At 41.2% G+C, this 17,912-nt stretch overlaps 1 pseudogene; it reads right to left on the reverse strand.

Annotated features, from left to right (window-relative positions):
• LOC134611678 (antizyme inhibitor 2-like) overlaps positions 1-17,912 on the reverse strand; it is a 98,483-nt pseudogene that overhangs the window by 36,349 nt on the left and 44,222 nt on the right.

Genomic DNA, 17,912 nt, shown 5'->3' on the forward strand with positions numbered 1-17,912 from the left:
AACCATCGAACCACTGCATTTTCGCCTACACACTGACCCCTACCGGTCATTCAGTGTACTACAGGCTTCTCAGACATTATTGCATTTCATGTAAAAACCAACCTTGCTTCATTTAAACGATTGTCATTTCGGTTTGTGTTTTCTGGTCGGCACTTATTCATAGTATATTCTATGCACGATTGCTGTTCGCATTAAAATGCATACGGTTAAGCTATTCATGCTAACTTCTGTTTCCCTTCATACTAGGATTTGGTTATTCTGCTATGTAGTCACATAGATCTTTTTCGTGAGTTACATTTCATCATTTCATGTATTTACATTTGGTTAAGAAGTTGCTTGGTTAAATAGACAGACCATTTTCATGCTATTTTTAAGGTATTACTTATTACATCAGGGTATGAAACCAGCTAACATTTCTGTATAGACATTGGACTCCCACTCTTACTGGAGTTTTTTTTTTTTTTTTATATATATATAATTATCCATTTCATTACAATTAAATCAGCCTACGTTACAGGCCTCATTTCTTTGTTGTTAACCATGACACAAGGATTTAATTCCTTTTCATGCATACTCGGGTTGAATCACACGTACTGATCCAACCAATCATACGTTTCCTGCACAGTAATCGGTTAAACTTTCAACTACTTATTTTACACGATCTTAGGTTGTCTATTTTGTTTCAGTTTGCTTATTATATATATGGTTTTAATAATAATAGTTATTTTATTTTACAATGCAGATATTACATGTATATTACTGTTATGGTTAGCCTACATTACGGCTCCTTTTTCTGTCATGCTCGTACGACATACCACGAGTTCAAGGACACGGTCCTATTTTCAAAGAGTATAATGGAGATATGATGTTATTACAACCATGTACATTACGATTACATGGCACTAACTATTCAGGCCATTTCTTATCATGCTCATACGATATACCACGAGTATATAAGAACACGGTCCTACCTTCCACAGAGGGTTTCGGGTTGAATCACACGCATTGGTTCAACCACTCATACGTCACGTTACAACATTTTCTGCATAGATTGTCATTTCACATGGCATTTACAAACTCAGGCCTTTTCTTGACACACTCAGACGACGTAACACGAGTATTCAAGAACACGGCATATACGTCTCACAAGACTTTCGGTTTTTGAATCACACGTTCTGGTTCATACATTCATACGTCACTTTACAGCAACATTTATGATTCTGCATATTGTCACTTCACATTAAAAAGTCCCTTGCATTCCCAGATCAGTTTAGTGACATGCATATCATCTGATCACCTTCCATATATACACATTACACGGCCAATCCCCTGCTGCCAGGTATCGGACTCAGCGTAACGCTTGTCACCAAGCATGGGCAGTCATGTCACTATCATATTCATAGATTTTACACCTCCCACACATACTGCTAGAAGCCCTAATCCCAGCCTATACAGATTACACAGGTCTCACAGGATCCATTCTCACTCTATCCCTTTTTAGGTTTATCCAGGTTTTCATACCTGTCGAATCTCAAAACTGCATACATACTACCAGGTACGTAAGCCTGCTCACGTTGTAGTTCACATACGTTTCATTCTTCTAGGCCATAGAGTACTGGCAAGTTAGGGGTATAGGCCCAAATAGGTACCTCCCTTCTTGGCATTTCTGCCTATCTTTTAGTGGTCCGCGAGGCCAACACCCCGCCTCAACGTTTCAGAGGCAAACGCCATCGGGCCACACGTGAGTTAGCCGCCTCGCAATATTATAGAGAGGGCCTCACCTGTCACTCCCTCCCCCTGTTTTCTTTTACTATCACGAGAGGCCTACGATTCCTGCCACTACGACGGGTGGCCTCAATAACCCCTCGCGCCAACTCATAGACAGAGCCTCTCATAGCCACTTGGCAACTAGCAGGGCCTCACCTGTCACAAAACAAGATTCATTTTTCGCCTTTCAGGCCTAGTTAGCCTGCCAGTATCACCCCTGGGGAATCGGTCACTACACCCCTTACCATGGCTGGGTCGGCCGCTGCGACCCCTCCAGCACTGGTTGAGTTGCAATCACTTTCTCCAGCCATCTGTTTCAGGGCACATGCTAAATCTGTGTCCAAATAAAATGTATCCCAAAACTATACTTAACATCAATAAACATTTCTGTACTTACGACATTACTGCCACATCATCCATCTAGACATTTGGTTGAATTCATTATCTCGGGTCTATCAGAAGGATTCACACAGGCCTCATACACATGCCTTCCGGAATCCTGGAATGTCCTAATTTACATCCGAACAACAAACCCTACAGCGGTGGAGACACTCATAGCCAGGAAGTGGCAGAGGACTTCCTATGGGGGCCCTTCCAGTCCCCTCCATTCACCACATAGCGGACAAACCCCATCGGTATTGTCACGGGGAAATCTTCTCACAAACAGAGACTTATCATTGATCTATCAACACCTCACACCTCTGCCACTCCTAGTCTGAACTCCCTCATACCCTCTGAGGAATTTTCACTGCAATATTCCACCATAGATCACGCCATTACGGCTATCATGCAGGCAGGGGCCGGAGCATGGCTCAGTAAGACTGATATCACAATGCTTTCAAGTTACTGCCTATCCACCCTACACTGTGTCACCTGCATGGTATCAAGTGGGCAGGGAACTACTATTTTGCTCACGTTTAACATTTAGGTTCCAAAGTAGTCCGGCCATTTTCGATGTATTCGCCGAAACCCTATGCTGGTTTTATTAAATATAGCCAGATGCCCTACAGTTATACATTATCTGGATGATTTCTTACTGATCGAGGAGAATATTTCCCCTCCCAGTAGCCTAAAAGAAACCATCAGTCTATTCGAACAGGTGGGTGTCCCAGTCTCCTCCACCAAGACTGAAGGACCAGATACCTTCATCACATTCCTGGGTATCATACTAGACTCAGCCACCATGCAAGCTAGCCTGCCACGCCCAAGGTAGAAAACATTCTGATCAACATAATCTCTACATACAACTCGGTACTTGCAACCACAAGAATTACAGTCTCTGCTTGGGTCACTGAATTTTGCCATTCGCATCATACCTCAAGGCCGGGCTTTCATCTCACAACTCCTTTACATGTTTCCCACTTTTAGACATGATGGACACCCCTGGATACCCAAGCCACGGCAGGCGTAATTATGTGGAGAAAATTTTTAACCACCTTGAATGGTAAAAGCATGTTCCTTCCAAAATTGTCTGACTCCTCACCTACCATTTGGTCAGACGCGGCGTCTACCACAGGTTTTGCAGCAATTTTTCAGGAACGAATGGCTTTGGGGCAGCTGGCCTTCAGAAGTTCAGGACCTGGAGGGTTTTCCACTACCTCAGCTCTGTTTGAGATATATCCCATCGTGACGGTTGCCGTGGCATGGGTGCATTTATGGGCAGGTTCGTCTGTACGTTGCTACTCAGACAACCAAGTAACTTGTCACATTATAAACAAGGCCGATCCAAATCACTGACTATTATGAGATTCTTGAGGAAACTCACTTGGCTGGCTGCATGTCATAATTTTCTCGTTTTGTATTCATGTTCCAGGTGTATGTAACACTGCTGCTGACAATTTGTCTCGCTTTAATTTCCAGGCTTTTCGTCAAATACTCCAGTCAGCCGCACTCACAGCCACGAACACCCCACTATTCCACCATCTAGTAATGGACTAGATGCTATTATGCAACATAGCAGAACATTGTCCCAATTAGCACTGTCTACTAATACCCGGGAAACTTACGATAGAGCTTTCATTTGATTTAAAGATTCCTTTCTGAACACAACATCTTACAACCTTTCATCGTGACATCCTGGTTGGGCTTTGCTTCTTTTTGCCACCTCAAACTCAAACTATCATACAACACAATCAAACCATATCTGACAGGCATCCAACATCACATGCTAACTTTACAACCAGACAAATCAAGTGTCCTCCTACCAATTAAGAGCATCCTTAGGGGTATTCAGAGATCCGAACCCCCACGTACGGCCCAGAGGCTACCCATAGATTTCCATATTTTTAAAGACTTATACAATTCACTAGATTTAAACCCTTTGCCAACAACACAAACCTCATCGTTAAAACCGCCATATACGTAGCCTTGTTTATGGTTTCTTGAGACCAAGAGAATTTACCGCAATCAGCACAACACAGTCCACTCACATCCTACTTCATTCACACTTAACAAAACACATGGACTATTATATCTTGACTCTGCCTCACTCCAAAACCAGTCAACATGCACTTTCAGTAGAGGTTAAGTACTATCCTACTCACAACAGGTGGAGCCCCGTCAAACTACTGGACTCATATACCCAGCATAACAACAAACCACCATCTCAACCACTTTCAGTCTACAAGGTTCGGTACTCACTACCACCACCTTTATGACACACGTCAGGTCTTTACTTACACAGCTGGGCCTCAAATCAGCTAACTATTCGGGCCACTCCTTCCGCATAGGAGCGGCCTCCACAGCATCCAGTGCAAACATTCCAGTTCATGTTATCAAGTCACAAGAGCGCTGGAAATCATCGGCTTACTCTAGATACATACCTAACCCGGTACAAGAAGTAAGAAATGCCTTTCAAGACATGTCTGGTTAAAGTATGTATATTGCTGGTATGTAATAAATTTGATTTTCTACTTTTGCCCTCTTTATTTACAGGCCTACCTCATCGTCGGTTCCGGCACACCACAACCGACTTGCTCTTTTAATACCATCCTACACTTATCAGTGTTTGTATCTTCTGTACTATCATGAGCCCTTAACACAAGTATTAAGGCCTTTTGGCCTGTAATTGTGGGAGGGGCGTATGACACAACTCTTCCCTACTTAAGGGACACCCCTTACCTGGCTCCATATCGTTCGAGGTCAGCGCTGCATCACCCTCCCACCCACTCCTCATTATTAACTCCTTTTCTCTTTACATTTCTTCTTGGTGGGCCCTCTTTATTTACAGGCCTACCTCATCGTTGGTTCCGGCACACCACAACCGACTTGCTCTTTTAATACCATCCTACACTTATCAGTGTTTGTATCTTCTGTACTATCATGAGCCCTTAACACAAATATATATATATATATATACACACACACATAATAAATAAATATCAAAATACAGTTAGAAGGAAATTAAACAGGTATATCTTTTTTAAATTTATTTATTTTTTAAACTTTTTTTTATATATATTAAAATAAATTTACAATAATGAGCTCCCATGCAATCCCCAGGATTAGGACCGCCAGTGCGGGATCGGTGGGGACCCAGTGAGTACAAAAGACGACAGGGATGTTCTATGCTGCCCTGTGGCGTTCAGGACCAGCCCTGCCAGGACAGCATAGAACGCCCGCCATCCTTAAGGGGTTAATGAGTGTCCAGACTAGATTGAACTGGGTTTGCAAATTTGTTGTCAACATTTTATGTGCTTATTAACTTGCTGTTGGTTGATTTATACTTCCAGCATTATTAGTAGAGGGCCAAGGAAATATTATACTGGGTGTGCATTTATTAATAAAAAAAATTGTTAAAAAAAGAAACAAACCATTAAAAAAACTAAAAAAAAACTGTTCTATTTAGTTTGCCTATAAGATTCAATCAAAATGAGAACTTTTTTTGAATGGACGGTCACATTACCATTGCTTCCTGCAAAACCTTCTTCAATTTAACCCCTTAAGGACACACGACATGTGTGACATGTCATGATTCCCTTTTATTCCAGAAGTTTGGTCCTTAAGGGGTTAAATCCTAGCGGCTTTGGGGGAGGTGCCAGGTGAATTGTTCAACTGGTCTCAATTGGTTTACTTATAGGCTTGAGTGGAAACTTCCTTGTCATTAAACGTACATTTTCAAGTAAAAACCTGTACATAAAACCTGTACATGGTGTTTCAAAACAGTAAAACGTATTACAACAATAATATAGTCAGTGTAAGTTCCGTTTCTGGGTAAAAAAAAAAAAATACGTCACTTTCACTGACAATATCAATATATAGATATAAATAGAATGTCATTCTAATTGTATTTTGTCCTCTATATATTTTAATATCAAAATGCAGTTAGAATGAAATTACATATGTATATATAATTTATTTTAATTTAAAAAAATAATAATAATTATTGTATTTATTATTGTAATTATATGTATATAGGTATATAAAATATATATCTATGTATAATATATATCCAACACGGGCTTTGCACTCACATTCCTGTTCTTGCCTCGTGCAGTCTCGATGCTTTCCTATGGATGCTGGCGTCTTCTCACTGTGAAAATCACAGTGAGAAGAGCGGAAGCGCCTCTAGTGGTTGCCAATGAGTGGCTGTTCTCTAAAACTGCTATGTTTACAGCAGGCAGGGTTAACCCTAGATGGACCTGGCACCCAGACCACTTCATTGAGCTGAAGTGGTCTGGGTGCCTATAGTAGTCCTTTAAACTGCTCACTGAGAACATTTGTTCCCTATTGAGAAAGATGTAAACCAACCTTTTTTGTACAGTTCATTTCTGTTCCTAATAGAGCTATCATGAGAAATTAAGCCAAATGTTATTTTAACAGTGTGGCTCACTAATATAGTATAAAAATATATGTTTTTATAAACTAGAACACCAAAAATTACACTTAAAGAGGACAGGACTGGAAGGGGTATAGGCTGGTGCCATGTTGAGCATGCTATAGCTAGTTATCCCACAATTTTAACACATCTGGTCATTTCTCTAGCAACTAATCCTGGTTGAATGAGAAAGTGTGCTAGGCAAAATAAACTTGATACTTACAGACTGAGAGAAATCTTCAATCATTTTATCCATCAGGTCTCTGGCAGTAGACCCTTCCTCCAACATAATAAAATCAGACTCCTGGATATAACCTGGCATTGTTACAATCTAATGGTTTCTAGAATGTGCCTGATGCCGTTTTGTGTTATAGGCTGTATTGGAGACAGAAGAAAATAAAAGAATGTATGCATAAATTAAACATATTTCACAAAAAGCAGATTGCATTGCAATACCTGTAAACATATTTCCCTTCAATCTAGGTCATGTTTTAGGGAAAACATAATGTGTTTCTTAGAAGTAAGATATTTATTGCAAACTACAACACCATATATAATAAAAAAAAAAATACTATTGCAAATTATGCTATTTTTAGTGTACATATAATCTTAATTTCTATTAATGACAAGAGGCAAATATTTTGCTTTACTTTCTTTACTGAACGCCACAGCAGCAAAGAAACAGATAAGAACATAACAACCAATCAAAAGTCGTATAATGAAAAGTAATAAGAGGTAATATAAGCCACTGACCGCAAAGCCACCTCCTGGTTTTTGATGCAAGTATGAAATAAAAATACAATTACAATGGATTAGCTTCCCGGGAGCTCAGCCTGCAGCTCATCCAGTTACTCCTCTCACGAGCACGGATTGTTGCTGCTCCGAATCTCGCAAGAGTGAACTCTAGCCTCAGGAGCTGCAGTCTAGAGTTTACTCCCCCATAGGACTGCCAGGGATTCACCCCTAGGACCACCAGGGATTGCAGGAAATATGCCCCCTTCGTCAGTAAAGATAAGAAGGGGGGGGTAAATATAAATGATTTGTATTATTTTAATTAAAAATATATTTTTATATTTGCTTTAAGCTACATATTCTCACACTCTGCCCCCTCCCCCAAAACACACAGTGCCTCCCCCACACACACATACTGCCCCTCCCCCAAAACACACAATGCCTCCCCCACACATATATACTGACCCTTCACACGCGCACACACACACACACACACACACACACACTGCCCCCTCACATACACCCACACTGCCCCTTTCTCACACACACACACACACACACTGCCCCAATACACGCACACATACTGCCCCATACACACTTCCCCCCCACACACACTGCCCCCATGCACACACACTGCCCCCATACACTCAAACACCCCCCTTCACACACACACACACACGCATACTGCCCCATAAACACACACACAAACTGCACCCCTCACACACACTGCACTCCATACACACATTGCATCCCCCGACACACACGTACTGCTCTCCCATGCACACACTGCAACCCTGACACCCACACACTGCCCTCCAAATGGACGTTGCCAACCATACTAACACTGCCATCCATACGCACACTCCCCCCTCACACACACACACACACACATACGGCCTCCATGCGCACACACACGTACTGCCCCCTCACGCACACACACATACAGTGCCTTGTAAAAGTATTCACTCTCTTTTGACATTTGACCTATTTTTTTCCATTACAGCCTGAAGTTCAAATTTTATTAGTCTGAATTTTATGTGATGGATCAGAACACAATAGTCTAAGTTGGTGAAGTGAAATGAGAAAAATATATACATAAAACAATTTTTTAGAAATAGAAAACAGAAAATTGGCATGTGCGTATGCATTCACCCCCTTTGTTATGAAGCCCATAAAAAGCTCTGGTGCAACCAATTACCTTCAGAAGTCACATAATTAGTGAAATAATGCCCACCCAGGGCTCGAGTCCTGCAGGAACGCACGGGAACGGCGTTCCTGCACTTTTTCCAAAGCAGGAACGCCGTTCCCGCTAGTGATCCTGCAGGACCTGCCCTGCTACCTGCACACAGGAGCCCTCACACGCTGTGTTTCCTCTCCAGCACTAATTCTCGCGATACCCGCGGCTGTAAGAGCGTTGCCACGGGTTACCATGGCAACGCTCCGCGCAGGCAAGTCTCGCGAGAATTAGTGCTGGAGAGGAAACACAGCGTGTGAGGGCCCCTGTATGCAACAGCTGCTTCCCTCCACTGGACCACCCGGCGATCTCCCCCCCTCCCTGACAAGGTAAGAAGCAGGGAGGGGGGAATAAAACAAAAACACACATAAGGTTTAAAAAACAAATGCTTCCCCCCATCATCCAGCACACACACACATAATCCAGCACACACACACATAATCCAGCACACACACACACATAATCCAGCACACACACACATAATCCAGCACACACACACACATAATCCAGCACACACACACACATAATCCAGCACACACACACACACACACATAATCCAGCACACACGCACACACATAATCCAGCACACGCACACACATAATCCAGCACACGCACACACATAATCCAGCACACGCACACACATAATCCAGCACACGCACACACAATCCAGCGCACGCACACATAATCCAGCGCACGCACACATAATCCAGCGCACGCACACATAATCCAGCACACACACACATCATCCAGCGCGCACACACTTCATCCAGTTCACACACACATCATCCAGCGCGCACACACACACTTCATCCAGTTCACACACACTTCATCCAGTTCACACACACACATCATCCAGCGCGCACACACACACACATCATCCAGCGCACACACACACACTTCATCCAGCTCACACACACACTTCATTGCGCACGCACACACACACACTTCATCCAGCGCACGCACGCACACTTCATCCAGCGCACGCACGCACACTTCATCCAGCGCACGCACGCACACTTCATCCAGCGCACGCACGCACACTTCATCCAGCGCACGCACGCACACTTCATCCAGCGCACGCACACTTCATCCAGCGCACGCACGCACACTTCATCCAGCGCACGCACACTTCATCCAGCGCACGCACACTTCATCCAGCGCACACACTGCACTTACTACAAACACACTACATTCATTATACACACTCTGCACTCATTACAAACACACTACATTTATTATACAAACTACACTCACTACAAACACATTACATTCACTATACACATACTGAACTCACTACACACACACACTGCTTTCATTATACACACTCTTCACTCACTACAATCACACTACATTCACTATACACACTCTGCACTCACTACAATCACACTGCATTCACTATACTCACTCTGCACTCACTACAAACACACTACATTCATTATACACACTGCACTCACTACACACACTGCATTTATTATACACACTGCACTCACTACACACACTACATTCATTATACACACTCTGCATTCACTACAAACACTACATGTAATATACACACTGCACTCACTACAAACACTACATTCACTACACACACACTACATTCACTATACACACTCTGCATACATTATACATACTCTGCACTCACTACAAACACTACATTAAATATACACACTCTGCACTCACTACAAACACACTACATGTATTATACACACTGCACTCACTACAAACACTACATTCATTATACACACTCTGCACTCACTACAAACACACTACATTCACTATACACACTCTGCACTGCACTATATGCATAGTAGTGTATTTTTTAATTTATTTTTTTTTAAGGGGGGGCGGGAATCTTGGGTGAGTTCCCACACTTTTTTCCCCAGGACTTGACCCCTGTGCCCACCTGTGTGCAATCTAAGTGTCACATGATCTGTCATTACATATACACACCTTTTTTGAAAGGTCCCAGAGGCTGCAACACCTAAGCAAGAGGCACCACTAACCAAACACTGCCATGAAGACCAAGGAACTCTCCAAACAAGTAAAGGACAATGTTGTTGAGAAGTTCAAGTCAGGGTTAGGTTATGAAAAAATATCCAAATCTATCATAAGCAAATGGAAAGAACATGGCTCAACAGAAAAACCTGCCAAGAAACGTCCGCCCACCAAAACTCACAGACTGGGCAATGAGGGTAGTAATCAGAGAGGCAGTACAGAGACCTAAGGTAACCCTAGAGGAGCTGCAGAGTTCCACAGCAGAAACTGGAGTATCTGTACATATGACGACAATAAGCCGTACGCTCCATAAAGTTGGGCTTCATGGCAGAGTGGCCAGAAGAAAGCCATTACTTTCAGCAAAAAACAAAATGGCACGTCTTGAGTTTGCAAAAAGGCATGTGGGAGACTTCCAAATTGTATGGAGGAAGGTGCTCTGGTCTGATGAGACTAAAATTGAACTTTTCGGCAAAAAAGTGGCTCTACAAAGTATTGACTTTAGGGGGGGGGGGGTGAATAGTTATGCAAATTTACCTTTTCTGTTATTTTGTCCTATTTGTTGTTTGTTTCACAATAAAAAAAAAAACATCTTCAAAGTTGTGGGCATGTTCTGTAAATTAAATGATGCAAATCCTCAAACAATCCATGTTAATTCCAGGTTGTGAGGCAACAAAACACGAAAAATGCCAAAGGGGGAGAATACTTATGCAAGGCACTATGCTGCCCCCAAACACAAACACTGCCCCAATACACACAGATACTGCCCCCATACACACACACTGCCCCTTTCACACACAAACACACACTGCACCCCTCACACACACACACAGACACACTGCCCCCTCACATAGAAACATAGAAACACAGAATGTGACGGCAGATAAGAACCATTCGGCCCATCTAGTCTGCCCAATTTTCTAAATACTTTCATTGGTCCCTGGCCTTATCTAATAGTTAGGATAGCCTTATGCCTATCCCACGCATGCTTAAACTCCTTTACTATGTTAACCTCTACCACTTCAGCTGGAAGGTTATTCCATTCATCCACTACCCTCTCAGTAAAGTAATACTTCCTGATATTATTTTTAAACCTTTGTCCCTTTCATTTAAGACTATGTCCTCTTGTTTTGGTAGTTTTTCTTCTTTTAAATATAGTCTCCTCCTTTACTGTGTTGATTCCCTTTATGTATTTAAATGTTTCTCATCATATTCCCCCCCGTCTCGTCTTTCCTCCAAGCTATACATGTTAAGATCCTTTAATCTTTCCTGGTAAGTTTTATCCTGCAATCCATGAACCAGTTTAGTAGCCCTTCTCTGAACTCTAATATCCTTCTGAAGATACGGTCTCCAGTACTGCGTACAATACTCCAAGTGAGGTCTCACCAGTGTTCTGTACAATGGCATGAGCACTTCCCTCTTTCTACTGCTAATACCTCTCCCTATACAACCAAGCATTCTGCTAGCATTTCCTGTTGCTCTATTACATTGTCTGCCTACCTTTAAGTCATCAGAAATAATCACCCCTAAATCCCTTTCCTCAGATGTTGAGGTTAGGACTCTATCAAATATTCTGTACTCTGCCCTTGGGTTTTTACGTCCAAGATGCATTATCTTGCACTTATCCACATTATATGTCAGTTGCCACAACTCTGACCATTTTTCTAGTTTACCTAAATCATTAGCCATTTGGCTTATCCCTCCTGGAACATCAACCCTGTTACATATCTTAGTATCATCAGCAAAGAGACATACCTTACCATCAAGACCTTCTGCAATATCACTAATAATATATTAAAGAGAATGGGTCCAAGTACAGATCCCTGAGGTACCCCACCGGTGACAAGCCCAAGCTTCGAATATACTCCATTGACTACAACCCTCTGTTGCCTGTCACTCAGCCACTGCCTCACCCATTCAACAATATTGGAATCCAAACTTAAAGATTGCAGTTTATTGATACGCCTTCTATGTGCAACAGTGTCAAAAGCCTTACTGAAATCTAAGCAATGTCTACTGCACCACCCTGATCTATTATTTTAGTTACCCAATCAAAAAGATCAATAAGATTAGTTTGGCATGATCTCCCTGAAGTAAACCCATGTTGTCTCTGATCTTGAAATCCATGTGTTTTTAGATGTTCAACAATCCTATCCTATCCTAACATGGTTTCCATCACTTTCCCCACTACTGAAGTAAGGCTTACTGGCCTATAGTTGCCCGACTCCTCCCTATTACCTTTCTTGTGAATGGGCACAACATTCGCCAACTTCCAATCTTCTGGGACTACTACTGTTAGCAATGATTGGTTAAATAAATCTGTTAATGCTTTTGCTAGTACACCACTAAGCTCTTTTAATAGCTTTGGGTGTATTCCATCAGGTCCCATTGACTTATTTGTCTTTACTTTTGACAGTTGAAATAGAACCTCTTCCTCTGTAAACTAATTTATCCTTTTTCTTAACCGAGGTCCGTCTCCTTCATTTTCATCTGTAAATACAGAACACAAATATTCATTGAGGCAGTCAGCTAGACCTTTATCCTCTTCTACATACCTTCCTTCTTTTGTTTTTAATCTAACTGATCCTTGTTTTACTTTTCTTTTCTCATTTATGTATCTAAAAAAAGTTTTGTCCCCCTTTTTTACTGACTGTGCTATTTTCTCTTCTGTGTGTGATTTGGAAGATCTTATAACTTGCCTCTTTCTGCCAAATCTTATAGATCATTCTGTCTTCTTCCTGTTTTTTTTTATAATTACTAAATGCTAACTTTGAGTTTTTTACTATTTTGGCCACATCTGCGAAGTACCACAGTGGTTTCTTGATTTTTTTGCTTTTACTGACAAACCTAATGCAATTTTCTGTTGCCTTCAGTAGTGCATCTTTTCCCATTTCCCATAATCCCATTTATCTTGGACTCCATTTAAATTGCTCCAGTCTGATAATGACTCCTTTATACATATTCTAATTTTAGAAAAGTCTGTTTTTCTAAAGCCTAAAACTTTTGTTTTTGTGTGGTGTCACTGTTCTTATATTAAACCACACTGACTGATGATCACTGGATCCTAAATTTTCACCTACAGTAATATTGGATACCAAATCTCCATTTGTTAACACTAAATCATGCACACACACTGCCCTCCATACTAACACTGCCCTCCCCCCCCACACACACACACTTCACCGCTCACACACTGCATCTCTCACACACACTTCACCCCTCACACACACATTACTGCCCCTACAGGCCCTATTTGGTAGACCCCAGGTAAGTTGTCAAATGGTTCTTAAACGGTTTGACTGCTTACTCTGGGAGGGCGCCACGGCACTCCTGTAACCATAACCATTACAGAGAGCTGTAGTGATTATTGTGCCTGTTAATAATCTCCAAATGCCCCTCCCGAGATTCGGTTCTGGATCCACCCCTGTCTGCAATCCCACAATGATAAGACAACACAAGAAATGCTCCAGGCACTCAAGGTATTCAAGCCACAGGCAGTTTTAATAGAACAAGAAAAGGAGCAGCAATGTTTCGACCTACTATGAGGTCTTTGTCAAGCTAACACCACATAGCCAAAATAAGAGTAATATATATATATATATATATATATATATATATATATATATATATATAGTGCAAAATGGTCAACCAATTATTAACTTGTGCATATCTCATTTACATTGGTAATTAACACAAACTCAAGTTGCTAGCAGGCAGAACAAATGATCACTGTAATAGGAATCTTCTGTGCTCCAACTCCCAACATGTAAAAGTAAATAAAATTACAGTGATCATCTGTTCTTCCTGCTAGCAACTTAAGTTTGTGAGTGTAATACAATGTGATTCACAGGTCTGTGAGTGCAATAGCCCATTATTTGTTATACGGTGATTTTATTATATTACACTATTTGTGATATTTGCATTGTAGATTTTTGGTAATATGGTTTAATGAAGACATAAATGAGTCTTTGTTTCTACAATTAATTTGTGGAAAAGGGTAATATATGTTGTACTCATTTCCCCCTACTGCTGTCTTATTACACTTGTGTGTGTCAGTATTTTTATATTCCACATTGTATTACTTACAGAGTTTTGTAATAATTATTAAAAATATATAGCATAATCTTATCAGTATATTTATATCGGCAGACATTTTGTGTTAAAACTGAAATTAAAAGTTTATACTGCCAGTCACTCTCAGAACAGAGGTGACTCCATTTTGTATTTACTCTCTGTAAATCTATTCATTCACATCTGAGCTAAGGAATGCACTAATGTAAACATTAGAGATAAAACCTGAGATAAGGCGTGATGTCTAACAGCGATGAAATACTGCAAACAACCCAGAGACAAATGTATACATATATATACATATACACACTATCCACTTATAATTTACTATTATTATATTAATCATATAAAATTAGAATTATGTTAATAATATAGACTATTCATGGATAAATATCAATGAAGAAAATCATATTTACTACTGTTAGAGGAGTATAAATAATCTTAAACACAGTTTCACACAAGAAAACCAGACACCGATGACAGATAACACTAAGTAATTAATTTTACTTTCTAAAAAAAAAAAACTAATGGAATCTTACAAAGTTCCATTGTAAGCAAGAGGTGAAGAAGAGTTTAGACATGCCAGAAAGCTAGATTTAAAGGTATATGCCCAATGCTACGTCTGGGTAAGAGTGAAACAAAGCCTTTGAAATTGGCAGGAATTTAGATTTATAGTAGCCATAAAGAACCGAAAATGAGAACGCATCACCAATTTCAGTTAACCCATTATGCAAAAAGGCAAATGGATCCCCTGACAGAAATTTTCTGTAATGTAATTGCACCATCTACTGACCAAAACCTAGATGATAGTCTGTAGGGAAGACAAACCTAGAGTTACCTATTGGTCCTATCAACTAGTGACGTGCAGAGAGTTTTTCCCTTTAAAAAGTAAGGACAAAGGGAAGAGATGGACATTCCAAAGATTCCGCTTTTGGGAGATTCAGCTCTTTGGGACATTCGCACTCTTTGAACCACATTCAAACTCTTTGAAACATATCCTGACTCTTGGACTGTACTCAAGAAACAACACTCTCTTGGACGCATTAATTTTTACTATTTTTTTTTTTTTTAACTAACAACTCCAGAACTATTTTCCATACAATCCCCATCATACTTGCATTCAAAATATCCTGGGACATATCTGCACATCTGAGAGAAAATCTACAACCTAACTGGTAATTATGCTGGTTTTATTTAATTAAATGAAATTAATACATTTTTACTAATAGCAGGAATATATATCTGGATAAATATTGGTCAGATTTCAATTATTAGAAATCATAATTAGCTACGAAATATATGGTTATAACAATTCCATTCCTGCAGGTGGAATAAAGACAACGATATATTAACGGTAAATTTGCCAATATGTTAGCATGCCGAAATTTTTTATCCAGAAATATTAACTTGTTTTCATATAAGATAGTGAATCTTATTTAGGAAAGTTAAAATTCGGCAAATGAGAAAATCTTATTCTTATTCTTATTGGATGGTCCTAGGAATGGTCAAAGTATGAACATGACTTTAATTGTAAAGTTGCAACATAATAGGATATCTTGCCTGAGGATTGAAGCCAGCAGTGGAAGGGTTAATTTAGTGTGATTTGACTAACAGACAAAGTTTATTGTTATAGCTGTGCTGTTAAGTTCTGCTTTCTGTGTAAAATGGGTTTCTAAACAGTGTCCTGTTGTAAATCTTGTTGACAGCTGGCTGTTAGCCATCTGTATGTGTTGGAACCATTGCCATATTGTATGCTTATGTTATACCTAAATATTCACTGACTGTCACACATGTTACATATTATTAGTGATGTCGCGAACATGAAAATTTCCGTTCGCAAACGGCGAACGCGTTCTTCCGCAAATGTTCACGAACGGGCGAACCCGGCGATCCGCCATAGACTTCAGTAGCAGGCGAATTTTAAAACCCACAGGGACTCTTTCTGGCCACAATAGTGATGGGCCCCCACCCACCTGAGCGGTGAGTGGGGGCCCTAAACAAGAATAAGGGGGGGGACCTAATGTCCTCCCCCCTGGCCCCCACCCCTAAGCGGCGGGTGGGGGCCCTAAATACCAATGGGGGGAACCTATTGTCCTCCTCCCCCCCCCCCCCCGGACCCACCCCTGAGCGGCTGGTGGGGGCCCTAAATACCAATAGGGAAGGGGACCTATTGTCCTCCCCCCGGCCTCCCACCCCTGAGCGGCGGGTGGGGGCCCTAAATACCAATGGGGGGAACCTATTGTCCTCCCCCCCAGACCCACCCCTGAGCGGCGTGTGGGGGCCCTAAATACCAATAGGGAAGGGGACCTATTGTCCTCCCCCTGGCCTCCCACCCCTGAGCGGCAGGTGGGGGCCCTAAATACCAATAGGGGGGCACCTAATGTCCTCCCCACGGCCCCCACCCTTGAGCTGCGGGGGCCCTAAATACCAATGGGGGGTTACCTATAGTCCTCCCCCCAGCCCCCACCCCTGATTAAATCAGTGTATAAAAATATGGCCAGCGGCAGCGACGCATCTGTATCAGATAATACTGAAATAATTGAAGACCTAAGAAAAAATGCTTTAGTCCATATTCATAAACATATGAAAAATGATTCAAGCTATGAGGTTTGGTTGAAAGGCATAGAATGGGAAGCTAAACACACCATTCTAAGTGATGAACACATAATAACATATCTTAAAGAAATTGCTGGACAAAAGAACATAGAAAGGAAAATGGCGTTCATAATACACTCTTGGCCTTTCTTTGACAGCACTTCTTAAGGTGTTCGATGAAAACAAGGTATTGAATACCAAATTGGACACGTACAGTGAACAATTGGGCATTCAAGATGGGAAATACCAAGATTTACTTGCTGAGCATAAAACTTGTCAGGCTGATCATGAAAAAGAAATGAAAGCTTTGACGGATAAATATGCACAGGAAATAAGTCAGCTTAAAATGCAATTGGATGAGTATGAAGAGGAGAGTCAGAAATCAGACAGTGAAGTTAGCAGCCATCATTCTGTGCCAAAAAGTTGCACAAAAAGGCAAGAAAAGACTATCTGTAAATCACCTCCTTGTTATGATTTTCCCACACCAGACCAGGTTTTCATAAAACAGTCTCAAAGTAAAGACGTGAGTAATTCAGAAATATCGCCTGTGAAACAGAATTCTCCATCTCCTGGCATTGCCAAACAATCTTGGCAATCTTGGGCAGAACACTTTGAAAAGACTGTCCTATCAAGGTGATAGGAATGAAAACAGACATGGTTCTGTACACTGGCAGGATTCTGATGCTGATTAGAATTGTGACAGTG

Source organism: Pelobates fuscus, chromosome 1 (genome assembly GCF_036172605.1).
Source record: "Pelobates fuscus isolate aPelFus1 chromosome 1, aPelFus1.pri, whole genome shotgun sequence".
Taxonomy (NCBI): Eukaryota; Metazoa; Chordata; class Amphibia; order Anura; family Pelobatidae; genus Pelobates; species Pelobates fuscus.